Source organism: Protopterus annectens, chromosome 2.part1 (genome assembly GCF_019279795.1).
Source record: "Protopterus annectens isolate FY-2018-M chromosome 2.part1, PAN1.0, whole genome shotgun sequence".
NCBI lineage: Eukaryota > Metazoa > Chordata > Ceratodontiformes > Protopteridae > Protopterus > Protopterus annectens.
Genome location: NC_056729.1, coordinates 1,752,200,744 through 1,752,220,694, shown reverse-complemented (window position 1 = coordinate 1,752,220,694; position 19,951 = coordinate 1,752,200,744).

The following is a 19,951-nucleotide window of genomic DNA, read 5'->3' as shown; positions in this document are numbered from 1 at the left end:
ATTTCACCAAGACAGCACTGATATAGAGACTGTATCTTATATAGCATATATTATGATGAGAGGTGCATTAAAAATTAAAAAAGACAGCTGGGTGCACAGGTCCCAAGATAAAAAAAATGTTCACACCTTGTGTCCATATCTGTGCCAGAACTGGAAAAATGACAGTGTAGAATAATCAAGACGGGGTAACATTTCTACAATAGAGTTAGATCAGGCCCATGGGGTAGATGGCTCTTCTTTTGTAGATGAAAGTAGACGTCCACAAAAAAAAAAAAAAAAAAAAAACACAAAAACTGAACAACCAAAAAATAACCATAAAGATGACAGAGTGGACTATTGAGGATAAGAAAGACTTATGTATTGTTATTATTAATGCAGAAAGCCCAGAAGTTTTCCAAGATAGAAGATATTGAAAAAGATTAAGAAAGAAAAATACTTGCACAAGAAAAATTGTCAAAACTTTCAAATGCAAATTTGTGTTCATTAATTACAGAGCCATGAAAAACATTACATAAACAAAGAAATTTTGGGTCCTCTGGAAAAGAAACAACAAAAGTATGAAAATATAAAGAACAAAGCCCACAGATTTTTGAAGTTATAAAAAGTATAGTGCGATATTTACGCAAAGGAAAAAGCCAGCCTAACCAATACAAGCAGTTCCAAATATATTTGAAGAGAAATACAGACAAAGGCACCCAGACATGGAAAATTTTACAATACAAAAAATAAGAAAACAAATGGGAAAACCCCTGGGATTCCACCTGTGTCCCTGCTGGACAGTGGTATTGGGTGCTGACTTGTTGGGACATGGGCTAAATTCTTGGCTAGGCTTGTAAGGGCATCAAAGCCAATAGCCTCGTAACTTCCTATGCTCATATGATCCTAAGTAGAAAAGAGGATATTTGAAGAGAAATATAGGCAAAGGCACCCAGACATGAAAACTTTTACAATACAAAAAATAAGAAAACAAACTGGAAAAGTAGACAAGAGCATTAGTAAGGCCAAAGTTCACAGGTGAATACCAGGCTAACTGCCCTGAAGAGCCATTTTAAACCTAGCCAATAAACTGAGATCAGAATTAAACCTTGTACCTCCTTATAATTATAATCATTGCACCAAACCCATCCCATTAAAAAAAAAAATTGAAACTGATGTTATGGATTATCTGCGATGTGAAGAATTTGCTGTAGAGAATCCAGCATAGGTAATGTCACAGCATGATGAAAGAATGAGTCCCCAGATTAAGAAGAAACAGGTGGAGAGGGAGGCATCTGAAGACCTACCACATGATGATGGCCTGGAACCTTCAGTAGGATACAAAGGTTCAGCTGAAGTTGCTCAACAAGGGAAGGAACAGGAAACAGTAGCAACTTTATCGCAGACAATAGTGTTGGATGATAAGCCAATGGGCTCTGATATAAAGGGGCAGCAGATGAAACAGGGTGCATCTGAAGAGGGTATACCATAGGACAATGCTCTGGAACTTTCTGTAGATCAGGAAATGGAGCAAAGAAGGTGGTCTCAGTCTAGAAGAGTTTCTTGATGTTTTAGAGATGGATAAACATATTAAGATCAATTAAAAACATGCATTACAGAAAGTAAACAAGACACAAAATGTACTATTAAGTGAAATTCTTGTGATATAACATATATGAAAAGGATGTATTATTGTGCAGCTGAATTAATAACAAATAAAATCACAGAAATGCAGACAAATAAGGGAAAGGGAGCACCGAATGGTAAAAAGTTTAAAGCAATTAGGACAAAAGGTATTACTATTAGAATAAAGAAGATGGAACAGATAAAAAAATTACTTAGAAAGACAGACATTATACAAGCAATGCAGTTTCAAAGCAGACCAGGATTTATCATACGTTATTGCAAATAATAAACAAAACATTACAGCACTGGCAGAAAAACATAGAAGACTAGCAGGTAATCTACCAGCTGACAAATTGAACTACAACTTTACCCCACACACACACTTTGCCTGAGCCAGCCAACAGAAAACACCATCAACAATAACTCCTCTAATTATTAGGGAGGAGGTCCTCAATGCACTCTCCCAGGCCAAGAACACTGAATCAGTGGGCCCCAGTAATAGCCCAGGATGCCTCCTTAATAAGCTCATACTAGACTAACTGCCCTTGTGGGGTATTTTAAGTCTAGCCAAATACCCAAAGCAAGTATCAAACTCTGTACCTTGTGTTTGTAAGGTAAACACCTTAACCATTAAGCCAACCTCGAACTCTGTAGCAGAAACATGACCTATCAGGACCACTAGAATTAGCCACAATCATCAGACAGACTTCATGACAAGTGAATGAAGGACTGCACCTGTCATCCCTCCACACAAAAGCAGGACATCTATGAAGCCAGGAAACAAATGAAACATAACCCTGACTGGTCTCATATGCAAAGCAATGGAAAGAATTATGCCATAGGAAACCTTCAGACACTGGGTCCAACCTACTTTGGTTTTGTTAAAGGCAGGTCATGCCTACCTAGCCTGGTGGACTTCCAGAAGAAGTTCACCAAAGAAATAGATGAGGGCAGAACAATGACAAAGCATTTGACGTATTACCTCAGTTGGGCATTGTAGATCAAGTATAAATCTGTATGTCAACTGCTGGATAGCCAGCTGACTTAGAGATAGGACCAAATAAATTAGAATAAAGAAGTCTACCTTCACAAAGAGCCCTGTCACTAGTGGAGTCCCTCAAGGCTCACAACTGGGTCCACTTCTTTTTGGCATGTACTTCTCTGAAGTCAAGGTCGATCTCAAAGGCATCTTGCTGACCAAGTTTGCAGACAATTGCAAACTAGACCCCATCATAGAATCCCCCAATGACACAAATACCCACCAAGGAGGCCAGACACAAACTAATAACTGGTAGCAGATCCACAGTCAATGCCAAGAAATGCATAATAGTATCCTTTGGGAAGACTACCACCCTAAGAGTAGACCCAGTGGTAAGGGATTCAGAATTTATGTAGACATTAAGCTGGCTGCTGACTATCATGTGGTTGGAAGGTTGGCATAATGGTTAAGGTATTTCCCTTACAGACACAAAGTGTTGAGTTTGATTCTCACATGAGGTCATTGGCTAGGCTTAAAATAGCCCACAAGGGCAGTTAGCCTAGTATTAACCTATGAACCAATTTGTCTATGGTAGTGAGGAAACCATTTTATGTTGTGCAACATATTAGCAAGAGTATGGCATATAGGTCCAAGGATGTCATTGTTTCACTGTACTCAGCCCTTCTCAGACTAATCATTGAGTACAATTCCCCCTTTGTTATGTACCTGACCAGGCATATGAATAATCTGGAGTGTCCATAGAGGTTCCTTACAAAAAGATACATGATCTAAACAACATGTCCTACACAGACTGCCTTAAAAACGTATCCCTCTTTTTGGTCCCCAACACACTGCTGAGATGTGATTTATGCCTGGCCTACAACACATCTTCTAATCCTACTCTGTTGGATCTGTTGCCCATCTCCAAAACAAATACCATCAGAATTACCCAATGTAGTGACCTAAATTTCATCTACAACATAAATAGGACAAGTGAAGGGACAGATATGTATCTCAAAAACTTCCCTTTCTCTCGAATAGCTTTTGCATCCATGTGAAGCAGAGCTCTTCCCTAACCCGATTTGAGCTTTTATTTAACATTTGTTTACCAGGAAAGTCTGACTTGGAATGAAGCCAATTTTCAGTGGAGACCCAGGAAGAAACACTCCAGACACATGTCTTTGTAACATGGGAGGAAACCAGAGCACCCGGAGGAAATCCACACAAACACAGGGAGGACATGCAGACTCCACACAGAAGTCACCCCAGCCAATATTTGAACTAGAGAGCCTTTTGCTGTGAGGTGACAATGCTACCACTGCACCACTGCGATGTATATAATGCACTGAGTTTAATTTGGACCAGTGGAAGGGGAGTTGGAACTTTACCCTGGTCTGCCAACTTTGTCTTTAGTAGACAGAGGAAGCCTATACATTCTTGACCACCTAGGCTCAAGGCTATTTATACAATTTTAAAATAGCCCTAGGGTATCAGAACTTGTCAGATACATTTGCAAAATATGGTAGGCATAAAAAGGCCTGCTGTGGTCATTAGCATAATAATCACCTATGAAAAGAACAAAATAAGTAAATCATTGATGACCTAAAAAAGTTTTATAGTGAGCTGGGATACAAAACAACCCCTGGGATCACTTCTGTGGCTCTGCTCAACAGTGGCACAGGAAAATAATTTTCTAGGGTGGCGAAAGCCAGGGTACCTTTGGGCTAGGCTTATATAGGCCCTAGGGCCAATAGCCTAGTACCTACCTATGAACCTATGAATAGAAACACCACCAAAAAAGAAAAAGTAGGCATGTTTTGGAGAAATATTTATGAAGTCCCTGTGGAACTTAACAAAGATGCTGAATGGACAGAGAAAATTAAAAGAAACTTTAAGAAGTTCTAATGTAGAGGAAATGAAATGGGATGAAGTAACGGCCAAAGAAATTGAAACAAAATTAAGAAAAGCTCCTGAGTGGAATCCTCAGGCCCAAAGTACCTAACCTTTGTATGGAAGTATTGGCTTAATTACATAAAGATTTAGCTCTGAGTAAGAATTACTTTTATAGGCATCCTGAACAGACTCCAGTCTGGTTAAAACAGGAAAAAACTATATTCTTTCTTAAAAGTGAACCAGCAACCCATCCTAAAAGTAATAGACCAATAACTTGTCTTCTGATTTTATACAAACTATGTACTGGAGATGATGCAGACAGAGTTTATAGATATTTAAAAAAAAGAACTCAGTTATGGCAATAGAAGAAAAGGGCTTCAAAAAAGTCACATGAAGAAAGGATCATTTGTTGCTAAATAAAACCACAATAGGGAATTGAAAAAAAGGGTGAGAATCTAAGTATAGCATAGAAAGATTACAAAAAAGTATCTGACAGCACCCCACATTCATGGGTGCAGACATGCTTACAGATGTGTAAGATACAGCCTACATTGATCAATTATATTACAGAGACCATGAAACAATGGCAAACACTTTGCAGTTAAGCACTGGTGAAGGGCAAATTATTATCCTAGGGATAAAAATTTAAAGGAGGATATTCCAGGATGATTCACTGTCATAGGTTCATAGGTTCATTATGGTTAATGGCCCTAGTCCCTTTACAAGCCTAGCCATGTAGAAAACCCATGTACCCTAATTGACCATAGTTAGATGGTTGTTGTTAGCAGAGTGATTCTGTGATCAGCACCGACTTCCCTTGTCCATCAGGGACATAGGAGTTACCCCCGGGATGAATTTACACTCACCCATCCAATTATCAAGGTTATGTTTAAATAGCGTCATTGAGCAGCTCTGCTTCACGTGAAGTGGGACCCTATACCAGTGGAGATATATCTGTCCCTCCAACATGTTTTGTTAATGTCTCAGGCTAGGTTGAGATCCCTGGAACAAGTGACTCTTGTCCCATTTGATTTGTGAATGTGCTACATTTTCATTAGGGCAGAGTCAGAGATTGCTCTGTAGACCAGGCACAGATCCCTTCTCAGCAGTCTGTATGATACAGAGTACAGTGACTGAAAGAAAGCCATTTTCAGTCTTTTCATGTAGGTCACATTTTGAAGGCACTGGGTTGTCTTGGTTAGAAACCTCTGTGGTCTCTCAGTTGCTGCAGATATCTGGTGAGATACATACAGAAGAGAGCCTTGTACTCAGTGGTTTGATAAGGGTCAAGTACAGCGGAGTTATAACCTCCTTAGTCTTTGATGCCTATGCTCTTATTTATGAGATGTGCTGGGTAGAAGGATTTCCTTACCACAGTGGACACATGATGCTGTTTTGGCTTTCCCCAACCCATTAAGCTGTTTGCTTAACTTATTAGGCCATGGTTATAATTTAGCTCCCGAAAATAAGTTTGTCTAAAGACTTCTCATCTACTTTTTGACTTAAGACTGTGTAGTTTATTAGATGAGGAGTTGAAAGCACAACTCCCAGTGGGTAAAACTTTCTCAGATAATACAAGAATGTCATTTGGTCTTGATAAATGTGCAAAAGCAACCTTTAAAGCAGGAAAGCTGCAGCACCAAGAAAACATCAGTTTGGGACAAGGAATGTGATATGAAAGAACTTGAGCAAAAGGGAGTGTATAAATATGTGGGAAATGATGAAGGGTCCACAATAAAACATAAACAAATGCAAATAAAACTCGGTAAGGAATACTTCACAAGATTAAAACTAATATTTAAAACTGCCTTGACATCTAGGCATAAAGTCCAAGCTATAAACTAAATTGTTTTTCCTATTCTAACTTAAAGTTTCAGGGAGACTGACTAGCCCCAAATGATATATGACTGATTGGACAGGAAAACAAGAAAAATGCTTCATGCTTATCAAATCCATGCACACCCCCTTTTTCCATTTTGTACATGTGGTCAGGGTGTTCCTTCAACAGTGACATTCATCTAGAGATGACATATAAAAATCAGGGCATACCCGACCTCAATGGCCCTTGACTGCAGAAGGAAATCAGTTTCAAAATGATTCATAGGTTCATAGGTGTGTACTAGGCTAATGGCCCTGGAGCCTTTACAAGCCTAGCCCATAGAAGTGCCCTGGCATCTTGTCGCCTGACATTAGTTTGCAGTGCCTCTATCAAGTAGAGCCACTCGAGTGATCCCTGGGGTGAACTTTCTATTTCCCATCCACTCATCAAGATTTCTCTTGAAGAGGGCCAGTGAGGTGCTCTGCTTGACATGTATGGGAAGTCTTTTCCAGGTCATGGGTAGTCTCTGGGTTATGAAACTGTCCCTCCAGCATGTTCTGTTGATTGTGGTAATGAGTGTGAGGTCTCTGGAGGGTGTGGTGCAGAGGGATTGGGGTTTCTTTAGATGTAGCATTTCTAACAGAGTTGGGTCAGACATGGCTTTGTAAGTCAAGCAGAGATTGCCTCTTAGTAGATGATATGAGACAGAGAATAGCTGGAGTTTTTTGAGTCTGTCCATGTACGACATGCATTTAAGGCCTAGGATCCTCTTTGTGAGGTACTTTAGTGACCTTTCCATCTGTTGCATGTGTCTAGTGAGGTACATGCCAAATAGGGCATTATGCTCAATAACTGGCCTAATGAGGGAAGAGTAGAGAGAGATGATGACCTCTTTCTTCCTGGATTCAAAATCCTTGATAATGAGATGTGCCACATGGAAGGACTTTCTGAGCACGGTGGCAATGTGGTGGTCGAAGGAGAGGTTGCTGTGAACCTGTGTCCCCAGATCTCTTATAACACCTTCAGTGTTCAGTGGGCTCCATCAATGTAGTTATTAGTGGGAACTAAGTTTTTCCCAAAGGGGATGACGATGCATTTTTAGCATTAAGCTTAAGGCCATAGTTTTGACACCAGTCATTGGTTTCAGTGAGGCCTTTCTGTAGGATGTCTACATCACTTGGGGAGTTAATAATGGCTCCCAGGTTGCAGTTGTCTGTTAACTTGGTCAGCTAGAGTCCCTTTGTGTAGGCCTGGACTTCTGAAAAGTAGATGCCAAACAGGAAAGGACCCAGGACCAATCCCTGTGGGACTCCATTCATGACTGATAAGCAATCTGACTTGGAGTCCGCTACTTTCACACTGTGGGTTCTATCTGTGAGCCAGTTTGCAACCCATCTAGTGATATAGGGGTTGATGCCTAGTTTGGTGAGTTTTTCAATAATTTATGACTGGGGAATGGTATCAAAGGCCTGGGCCAGATCGAGGTAGGCTGCATGAACTGCCATGCCTCATCCACAGCTGTGGTGACTGACTCAAAGAAGTCAACCAGGTTAAGCAGGCATGATCTACCTTTCAGAAAACCAAATTGGGTGGGCTCTAGAGTTTGGAGATTCCCTGTATCCTTGTTAATTAGGTCCATGAGGATGTGCTCCATAGCCTTACATATCAGACTCATCAGGCTAATGGGGCAATAATTCCCAGGGTCTGTAGTAGCTCCCCCTTTATGGAGAGGGATGACTGTAGCAGTACACTATTCAGTAGGGACAAAGCCTGAGGTGAGGCTGTGATTGAACAGGGCACACAGATGTGGTGACAGTTCACTTTGTAGTTCATGTAGAATACATCCAGGGATACTGTCGGGTCCCATGGAAGCTGTATTCTTGGCCTTGGACAATGCAGCATTAACCTGTGCTGCAGTAATGCTGGGTGCTTGGCATTCCTCCAGTATCGTGATTGGTCCTTTGGGGGGGGGTAAATTTGGCACAGAATCTGTCAACCAGTATGTTGCCAATATCTGTTGGCTCAGTATAGAAAGTACCATTGTGCAGTAACTCAGAGCAAACCTGGGCATTGCTGTGGAGATTTTTGACATTACTATAGAAGGCTTTGTGGTTGTTTTTAGTGTCTGCTGCAATTCCACCTTCATAGCTGGCTTTAGAGGTTTTGATGAGGGATCTCAACTTTTTGTTGAGGCTAATAAGAGAGTTTTTCCAGTCTTGGGACTTCACCTTTTTCTGCAACAGTTTTTTCCTTCTGTTGTAAAGTTTATTAATGGCAGGGGACCACCAGATTGGCTTCCTTTTTTTGGAGGAGAGCATCTTAGTTCTGTTGGGTATGGCTAGTTCCATGCATTTATGTTCATGTTCGTACAGTGCATTGGTGTATGATTCAGCAGTTATGCATCTATTTTCCATTGACATGGGTGCCATGAAGTTAGCCACCTCTATTTTTAGGAGCCCAAAGTCAGCTTTGGAGAAGTTTTTCTTGGTGGTTACCTTTGCGGAGGTGTGGGTGAGATGTGGCTTTCTGTGGTGATTAGTTTGTGGTCAGATCTAACCAGGGAGGAATTGACTGTTGGTGTAGAGCAACAGTTGCCCATGTTAGTAATAACCAGGTCAAGGGTGTTGCTTCCTCTAGTGGGGTAAGAATGAGCTGGTCCAGGGCATTGGAACTGATGAATTCCAGGATGCGTTGGGCCAGTGTACTGGTGCATGAGCAGTTTTCCCAGTTGATGGACGATTAGTTGAAGTCACCTAGTATGAGAGTGTTGGGATGGACCCTAATAGTTTCCAGGGTGCTTAGGAACATGGAGTGAGAGTCTTGGGACATGGTTGGGGGCCTATAGCAGGCTATGACCTGAATCACCATCTTACCCAATGTTAGTTGTACCTGAAGTATCTCAGATGCATTATGCTGGGCTACAAGTCTGGAGGTCTGCATATCCTTTATGAATATGGAGACACCACTGCCTTTGGAGCTTTGGTCCATGTTCTGGGTCTGAAAAGTGTGGAATGAGTTATAGCCTGGTAGTGCAGGAGTGCTTTCTGCTGCTTTAAACCAGGTCTCCATTACAGCACAAGTGTCAATGTTCTCCATTTTGAGGAGTGCTTCGAGCGAGTGCATCTTGAGATTTAGACTTTTAGCAATGAGCAGCATGACCCTCAGATTGCATTTATTTATAGCTGTTATGGTGGTAATTTGGTCTTTGGAACATCACTTAAAAAAGGCACTATAGGGGTGGCAAGAGCCTTAGCCAGTATCCAGAAACCCAGGGGTGACAAATGTGGGCCATCTCTGGCAAATACTTGGGTGGGAAGCAATACTTGCCTAATGTCAGTGGCCCTTCGCTACAGAAAGAAATCAATTAAGAACTGATGTGTAGCAATACCTACCTGACTTCAGTGGCCCATGGAAGCAGAAAGGAATCAGTTTAGAACTAGTGCATAATGGGAATCGCTAGCCATATAGAATCCTGGTAACAGAAAAAAAATCCATTTAGCATTAGTATTTTGCAAGACTTACCTGACCTCAGTGGCCTTTGGTTGCAAAAAGAATTCATTTTAGACCCAATGTGCAACAAGACTTACCTGATCTCAGTGGCACTTGCTTACACAAAGGAAATTTTTTTAGAGTTGGTGTATAGTGGGACTTCCTAACGCCATAAAATCTAAGTTACAGAAAGGAGACCATTCAGTATTGGTGTATAAAAGGACTTAACATCAGTGGGTCTTGGTTGCAGAATGAAATTAGTTTAGAAATAGAGTGTAGCAAGACATCCTTCACCTTATTGGCCGTTTGGTACAGAAAGAAATCAGTTTAGAACTAATGTGTAACAAGACTTAGCTGAGTTCAGTGGTACTTAATTACAGAAAGAAATCATTTTAGAGTTGATGCATTGCAAGATTTATCTGACTTCAGTAGCTCTTGGTTACAGAAATAAATCTAGTTTTGGTGTCTAGCAGGACTTATCTGACAGCAGTGGCCTTTGGCTGTAGAAAGAAATCAGTTTAGAAAATATGCTTAAGTAAAATCTTAACATAGCAGTAGATGCCCTTCACTTCACTGTTGCAGTATCCATAACAGAAGGGACCTCCTGCCCAGGGCAGCCCAAAGCTCGGCTAGTATACATAAGGCTAATGATCTTGTATGTGCCGTAGTTCACATTTATGATCCCTGCACAGAATGTAGGGCATGAAAAGGGGCATACAGACACAAGTACCCAGAGCTGAATTGTCCCAAAAGAGAACAGTCTCCATAGGACAAAGGAGTTCATGTACGTCCAGAAGGAAAAAATGCAGAAGAAAAAGGGGAAATCCACAGCCAGTGAGGAATCTCAAACAAAAAAACAGAACAAACAAGAAGGGGTTGGAGGGAGGGAGTGAATATGTACTGCTATGGTAAGATTTTACTTAACTGTACTATGTCCTTTTGTATTACTGTTGCAGTGTACAAAACAAAAGGGAGACTAAAAAAGCTCAAGAAACAGAATGCGAGGTGGATCTTTGAGAAGAACCCTAAACAGACCCACATAAAATGGTTTCAGCAAAACCTGCTCTGGTCCTTGAAATCATATCCAATTTATAATGCTTAAGCTTAATCCAGTAAGCTATATAACATACATTCGTAATCCCCCTTTTTGGATCCATTTACATATATCCGTGGATACAAACTGCAGGAATTACAGACCTTGCACCTTTGTGCCTTTTTAGAAATGTGTACACATATTAGCTCAGTTAGTACTTTAGTTTTTTGCTACAAGTAAGATTTTCATATCTTAAAATTGGTTCAAGATACTCTTGTTGCACTCTGCACTTCATTATTTTACTAACTGACGATCACTGTATTTATCAAGTGACGTCATGGCGTTATTTACGCCTTGAAAATATAGCGAAATACAAGAATGAATTAAATAGTAACGAAAGAAAACTAGTCACTTTGTTTTGTGACTATAAAAGATCAGCGATGGGCTGTTTTAACTTTTGATCCTTTATCATCTATGTGCGCTAAATTTTATTGTTACTATTCATTTTTAATACCTATATGTGCGTATTTTGTGATGTATGTTTCTCATAGAAACTGAGACATATTCTAAAGATTTACAAAGTATGTGAATGACTGTATTCACATTAAAGCATAAGGCTTTAATTTTATATATATATTTACATTTTTTAATATGTTAAAGTATAAGTGCTTCACAACATAGTTGTTTATGAGAACTGCTTATAGGAGTTGAATCTCAATGGTGATGTTAGTTTCACTTTAAATCTGGAACGGCAGTTTTTTCTAAATGACGATGTTAATGAGATTATCACTTCTGTTACTTCTATTAATTAGACAGCTTTAGTTACTATAGTAAATAATTTTCCCACCTTGGGTTGTATATAATGTGAGTTTCTTCTTAGTCTAAGTATAATCTGATGAAGCGTAGCTGTGTACTACGTGAAAGCGCTTATTTTTTCCTTGGACCTCAATAAAGCCAGTTTGGAGCCTTTTATGTGATTGGACTGAATTTTGTTACACTGTTCGTTAAAGATATCGTGGCTGGTAACTCCTGTTTCGTTTTTGTGATTTTGCTGCCTTTGACAAGAGTTACATTTGGTGATTTTGTTGCCTCTTCTTAATCATTTTACCTTCACTTTGTGGCAACTTGTTACACACGATGGAAAATGCAGCAGCGAATCCTGCCAGTGGTCTGGAGCCGAGGGAAACGACGAATCTATGGAACAATATTTTATGTCAAGATCTGAACCCTTTATTGTCTCTGGACTTCTCCAACAACGCAGATATTACTACTGCAAATGTGAGTGAAAGTTTAACTGAATTTAATACTTGCTTGAAAACTTTCACTGATGACTTGTATTTACTTCAGCGTTATGTATGGCAGAGACTGCATTTGGAAGCCTGTCAGCATTTTCAGGTCATCCCCAGAGGCATGCGGGTTTTCTGCATGCCTACTTATGGGGATTCTCATCCTGCCTTATTAAAACAGTGGCAGGACCTTAATATTGAATTAGGCTTCAATTACATAAAACTACTTTTAAGATATTTTGCTCCATTAGAGAGTGAACTGAGAAAGAAGGTTAATGCTGCATATAGAGACATTATGGAAAGATTTACTACTGAATTTTGTCAAAATAAATTAAACACTGTATGCATACAAGTCAGTGCTTACAGTAATAGACTAAAAATTATAAAACAACGGAAATTGGCTAAAGACTATAATGATTTCTCAAAAGGCCAGGTTTTTGTTTGGCCAAGACCTCATGATAAATCTGGGTCTCCGCAAGAAGTGCATGATACTGATTATCAGCACAGAAATGATTCAACTAAACTGACTAAACCAACAGAGATGGTAGATACCAGAGCTTCACCCATCCCTTTAACTGATTTAAGCCATACGCCTTGTATAGAACATGCTGAATCTTCTGTTGAGTTGCCATACAGAATATTGAATGAAACAGCATTGGACTCAATAAATACACCCCCACCGAATCAACAGGCATGTTTTGGTGGTCAGTCTGCTTCTGTTTTAGGAGCTATCCCAAAAGTGAATACATCTACAAATCCGCCTTTTTTGCCCTACAAGAAGAAGTTTACTTTTCAAACAAGAGAGAGATCCGACAGCAGAGAACGACGGAAATGGAAATTCTCCGGAGACAAACCAGTGAACAGCAGGAGACCGAGACAGTGACTGACTTGCTGTTCAATTATTCTGACTTTTTGTTGGATAATGATTCTACGAGTCTTCTCAATAGAGGTCTAAATTTTGTTCCTGCCAAAACAGCAACTCTCACTGAAACCCTTGTGGATCTTAGACTTTTTTGCCGAAAACTCACCCTGAAATTGCTTTTTTCTCAGGGAACAGAAACATTGAACAAATGTCCTTTCAAACGACCTAGTTGTTTTGTTCCCAATATGCCGTCTCACATTGAATGTTATTTAAAATTATGTGAAACTGATTTATATTCTTATTTTCAAACTAGGCATCTATGTAAGAAAAGTAGATTTTATAATCTATCCAACAATGAGGGCAGAAGTCTGAAATATTTAAAAGACAATAGAGATATTTGTGTTAAGCCTGCAGATAAAGGAGGGGGGGTAGTACTAATGAACACAACAGATTATATTGAAAATATGTTACGCCTACTTTCTGACACTACTACTTATCAAGTAATAGGACCCACTGATGTTGCACATATTATTCATTCCATACAAGACTCTCTATATGACCTATTGATGTGTCGACAGGTCAGTTTGGAAGTTTTTGAATATTTGTTAATAAAGAATCCCACTACACCCATAATAAAAGGATTGCCCAAGATACATAAGAATGAATCACCGATTCCTATGAGACCAATCGTCTCAGGAGAAAGATGGGCGACATATAACATCTCATCCTTTATTGAACATATCTTAAGACCAGTAGTGGATAAATTTCCAACCATCTTAAGAGACACATATCAATTATTAGATTATGTAGACAACTTGACATTAGATTTGGATGATTCACCTTGTCTACTTGTCACACTTGACATAAAAAACTTGTTCACCTCCATTCCAAATGAGACAGGCATAGAATATATCAGGGAACTTTTAGCCATAGAAACAAACTTCAGCAATGATAGACAGATTTTGGTCTGTCAACTGCTGGAACTAGTTCTATACAACAACATCTTCATGTTCCAAGGTAAAAACTATTTGCAGAGCTGGGGGGTAGCCATGGGCACCCCCTGTGCCAACAGTTATGCAAATCTTGTACTTTATCAATGGGAGAGGTCCTTTTTGTTCAAACATGAACTATATAAATGTATGAAACTTTACAAACGTTTCGTCGACGATATTCTTATCGTCTGGCAAGGAACACAAGAAACTTTTGAATTGCTATTAACATATCTTGAAACAACTACTAGTTTCTTGAAATTTACAAAAGAGATCTCAAGTGAGAAGATTGACTTCCTAGATGTTACTCTCTGCCTTAGAGATAATGGTACGTTAGTAACATCCTTATATAGAAAGCCAGTATGGAAGAATAGCCTCCTTGTATACGATAGTATGCATCCAAGATATACATTCTATGGCATACTAAAGAGTCAATTTATTAGAATTTCAAAATTATGCAGGGAATTGCATCTCCTATCCCAAGAAGCAGATTCCTTAGAAGAATTATTTTATGAAAGAGGCTATCCAATGGCAATGATAAAAAAAGTGAGACACGAGACCTTAGGTGATATAGAGTTAAGCTAATTTAAGTCCCATAAAAAGGATGACAAGAACAATACACTATATGATGAAAGATCTATGCAACACTTATCCCCATTTGACGATAGAATAAGATTCACTATAAAATATACCAGTGACATTACTCACCTTAGGGGAATCTTTATTAAAAATTGGAACATTCTTACATTAGATAGTCGGACAAAAGAATTAGTAGGTGATAGACCTAGTTTCCTTTACAGAAACAGTCAGAATCTAAAGCAAATTTTATGTAATGATTCTTATATTGGTGCTGATCCAATGGGAGTCATTTATAATAAAACAGGGATTTTTCCTTGTAAACACTGTAACAGATGTCAATTTATTTCAACAAATCAGGTATATAAACATCCTAATAACAACTATACATTTGTCCCCACATTCTATGCCACATGTAATACTACAAATTTGATATATCTCTCTACTTGTGAGTCATGCCAAGCATTTTATGTGGGGCTGACGAAGAGAAAACTGCAAGAGAGAATATACAATCATTTGTATGATATAAGTAGGAAGGTGGAAACCAATGCTTTAGCCAGGCATATTCAGGAATTTCCCACACATTTTTTCTCCTTTAGGGTATTACAAATAGTAACTAAGAACCCAAGAGGTGGAGATAATCAGAATAACCTTTCGGTTATTGAGCTAAATTGGATCCTGAAGCTTGCGGCCCATTAACCTCCAGGCCTAAATTCAGCTATATCTATTAAACCCATATTAATACAAAAGTTTTGAAAAAGACATAGGGCCAGATTCAGGAAGGCTTACACGGAGTTCAAGAGTAGTGTAAGCCTCCGTGTAAGCCTCCTGATTCAGCAACAGCCCAAATCTCCGTGTAAGAGACAGCTAACACGTCTCTTACACGGAGTGGGCGTGGAAATGCTCAATACCTCATTTGCAGCTCCAAGATATGCAAATGAGGTATGTGAGCGATCCACAAGCAAACCAGTCCGTGTAATGGACGTGTTGCAGAAATGTACTCAGCTGACAACTGAGTACATTTCTGCAAAATTAAAACGGAGCTATGTCAGCTCCAAATAAAGGGTGCATTTGTTATATTAAGCATGCCAATGGCCAAATATGTGGCCATTGGCATGAAAGTGTTGCAAAAAAGTTATATAACTTTTTTTCACGGGATTTATGTGTTTAACTGTAGCGCACACCCGCGCAAACGGGTTGCGCTACCTAAAACTGAAAACCGAAGCTTATAAGCCCACAATTGTGGGATTTATGTATTACATGAAATGTCAATGGAGGGACTTGCAGAGCAAAAACAATATGGCCTCCGTTTAGTGGTTGTCAAGGGGGAGAAGCTCCGTGTAAGATATGTAACTAAGCATTACTAGGCAATCCTATGTAAATGAGGCTTACAATACTGAATCACACTGCCACATAAGTAATGAGCACTTTCTGAGTCGTGTAAGAGTTAGAGAAGGGGAGGAACAGAGTAAGAGGTAGGTGACATCATGTGGGGAAGGATAGAAAGAAATGTACCAGATTGGAGGGCAATGTAAGGTAAGAGATGACAGACAGACATCAGGGAGGGAGGTGTGTCCCAACAGAACACTGGAATGTCAAGAAATTGAGGGCATACACTATCCCTACACTCTAAGTTTCTTGATATACGTGCATCTTGTGCAGCGTGTGAGGCAGGTTCTACTTGTGGGAGCGTGTTGCAAACTGTTTACAACGGTTTGCGTGGGCGTGCACATGTGTAAGGCGGTGTGCGCGCGTTTTAGCATGAATCAGCCTAGCTAACACCGTGTAAGGATGTGTGCGCGTGTAACACCGTGTAGGGATGTGTACATGCGTTTAAGTTACTGTGAGCGTGTTTAAGCCGGTGTGCACATTGCTCCCCCTCAGGAAACAGAGAGGAAATAGGAAACAACCAAAATACAGGGAAACTGCCAGAAGATACTACTAAAGTTAATTGGTGGAAACAATTAGAAGCAGGCAATTACACAGGCAGACTAGAAGCCCAACCCAGCACTTAAAACACAACAAAGAGCAGTGCAGGCTGTTTCTCACAAGAGATACTGCCAGAAACTAAGCTATCAGAGTTGAAACCTGAAAAAGCTGAACTCAGAGCAGAAATGCTAGGGGCTGCCATAGCTGTTATAATCAGACATAGGCGAATTGCCGAGGGTGGTGATAATGCAGATGCTGACAGACAACCCAGAGTGAGGAGAAGGAGAAGAGTATACAGGCCTAGGGTCACCTACCATGGGTTACATGAGCTGGAGATAGTAGCGCTATAGAGTGGACAGAGAGCTCCTGCAGCAGATTGTTGAGCTGTGCAGGCCACGCCTCACACACAGAACCAATAGAGGGGAACCCATCCCAGTGGAAACCAAGGTATGTGCTGGCCTAAGAATACTAGCAACAGGTACCTTTCAGAGACCAACTGGCGATATGATGGGGATATCACAGGCATCAGCCTCCAGGGTACTGCACCAGTTCCTGGATGCCATGTCACCACATGTCAGTGATCATATATATGTCCCTAGTGACCATGAGGTTGTGTCCAGCAATATGCGTCTCTTCCAGCAAATAGCGGGATACCCTGAGGTGCTGGGTGCAATAGACTGCACGCACATACGCATCAAGGCACCAGCCGGTGAGCGGGGTAGAGTCTACATTAACCGCAAGGGATACCCCTCCATCAACTGCCAGGTCGTGTGGGATGCCCAGGGCATAATAATGAATGTGTGTGCTGGCTGCCCTGGTAGCTACCACGATTCCCACATCTGGCATCTGACGCAGCTTTACCAATCATTTGCCAATGGGGACTTCCCACACGGACACCTAGTGGGGGATGCTGGTTATGCACTTGAGCCGTGGCTGATGACACCCATCAGAAATGCACACACACCCGAACAGGAACGCCATAATGAGGCACACGCACAAACACGTAATATCATAGAGCGTGTGTTTGGGCTGCTCAAGTCACGGTTCCGTGTCTGGACACGCCTGGTGGAGCTTTGCAGTACACACCAACTACATGTACCCAAATGATCATGATATGTGCTATGCTACATAATATGATCCTGGAAACAGCTGCAGCAGGACCAGCACAGGGCTGGGCCAAACATCCCCACCATTGCCAAGGCCAGCACAGGCAGGGGGTGACTTGGAGGAGGAACAACCTGACCTTGTCCCAGTAGGCAGAATGAGGCGTGCCCAGTATGCCCTGGCCTTGGCAAAGAGGCAACGCATAGCACATATGCTTGGTCAGTAGGAACACTGGGACCGATACCCACTCTGACTCACTCATACAGTAACAGGGATGCCTAACATGACACAACCTGCTTCCAAATGTACAGGGAGTGTAGTATGTGCATCCGACAGAGGCAGCCCTGCAGCACCACCCGAGGCATGAATGCCATGTGTTAAGTAATGTAATACCATGTATCATATGCACACCTGAGGACCATGACTAACATCCACCCTCACCAATCATAAACCACAAAAACACAAACCCACCTCATAGCTATCACAAGGGATAGGAACCTAGATGTAATGCTAACCAATGGCAAAGGTATAAACAGCAAGATGTGTGCAGTGTAAATGCACACAGTATAGGGAATGCACATATCAGTGCTGTAATAGAAAACAGGGTCAAAGCGCACATCAGCACCCTGACACTACCAGGGTCACACCTCATACAGTGATGTACATGTGCAAAAACATGGAACAAGATACAAAATGAGGGTGACTACCAATAAATGGCATGGATAACCACACACCCCTGTTGTTACCACAACAAGAAGCAACATGCATTAGCCATGGTCAAACACCAATGGCTAAAACTGACTACTACTATATAGCTTGCTGCAGACCACTGTCCTAATAGCAGCAACTGCCCCAGGCCTATGTTCACAGGTTCACAGGTTCATACTAGGCTATCTGCCCTAGGGCATTTATAAGCCTAGACCAGAGTTCCGTGGAGTCTGCCGCACCTTCACTCTGACGGATAATTTGCCCATTATATTGCTGTGCCTCTGACAAGCAGTGATACTGAGGTTATCCCTGGGGCATACCTGCAATCTCCCATCCATTGATTAAGATCTCACTTGAACAAAGCCAGTGAGGTACTCAGCCTCACATGTACCAGGATGTTGTTCCACAGCATAGGGACTCTCTGGTTGAAGAATCTGTCCTCCAGCACATCCTATTAATATCTGTGTTGAGGTTTAAATCTCCTGCCACTGTAGTTCTGATGGATGTAGAGGTCTTGAGGTGAAGCGTGTACATTAACTCAGGTTTGGACATGGCCTTGGATGTCAGGCACAGGTCACCTCTGAGCAGACGGTAAGTCACGGAATCAAGCTGGAATTCCTCCAGTCGGGCAGCATAAGAAATATGTTTGAGACCCTTTCTCCTCCTGTCGAGGAATTTGTGGGCCCATCCAATTGCCATAGGTGTCGGGTCATATACATGCTGAATGGGGCATTGCACTCAATCAATGGTCCGATGAGTGAAGAGTACAGGGGAACAATGACCTCCTTGGATCTAGATGTGAATCCCTGCATGATGAGGTGGGCAATGTAGAAGTTCTACCTAACTACCCTGGCAACGTGAGTGTCAAACAAAAGGTTACTCTCAACCTGGGTGCCCAGGTCCCTGATAACCTCCTGTGTGCTTAGAGGATTGCCACCTACATGGGAACTAGTGGTAACCTTGTTCTTCCCAAAGGGTATGGCTATGCATTGTTTAGTGTGTAATGTAAGGCCATGGCTCTGGCACCAGTTATCCGTGACTATGACACCCTTCTGAAGGATGTCTGTGTCAGATGGGTGTCCAACTATGGTTCCCAGTCTGCAGTCATCTTCAAACTTTGTCAGCCATAATCCTGCTGTGTTTGCTTGTACTTCTGAAAAGTAGATGCTGAGCAATAGTGGGCCCAGGACTGAGCCCTGTGGGACACCACTTGTGACAGTTGTGGAGTGTGACATGGCACCAGCAAGTCTGAACCTGTCTGTTCTGTCACGTAGCCGGTTTGCAACCCATCCTGTGATGTATGGGTTCACATTTAAGCTGGTGATGTTTTCAATGATACCCAAGTGGGGTATTGTGTTGAAAGCCTTTGCCAGGTCAAGGTAGGCTGTGTGGAGTGCCTTGCCCTTGTCAATGGCCTTGGTGTCTGTTATGAAACAGTCAACCAAGTTTAAAAGGCATGATCTGCCCTCAACAAAGCCTAACTGGGTTGGATCTAATGTCTGCAAGTCCCCTATGTACTCATCTATGACTTCCATTATGATCTTCTCCATAGCTTAGCAGACCCTGCTTGTCAAGCTGATGGGATGGTAGTTTCCGTGGTCGGTGGAGGCACCCCATGTGAAGTGGGTCCACCATTGACATATGCCACTCCTTGGGAACATATCCTGAGTTGAGGCTAAGAT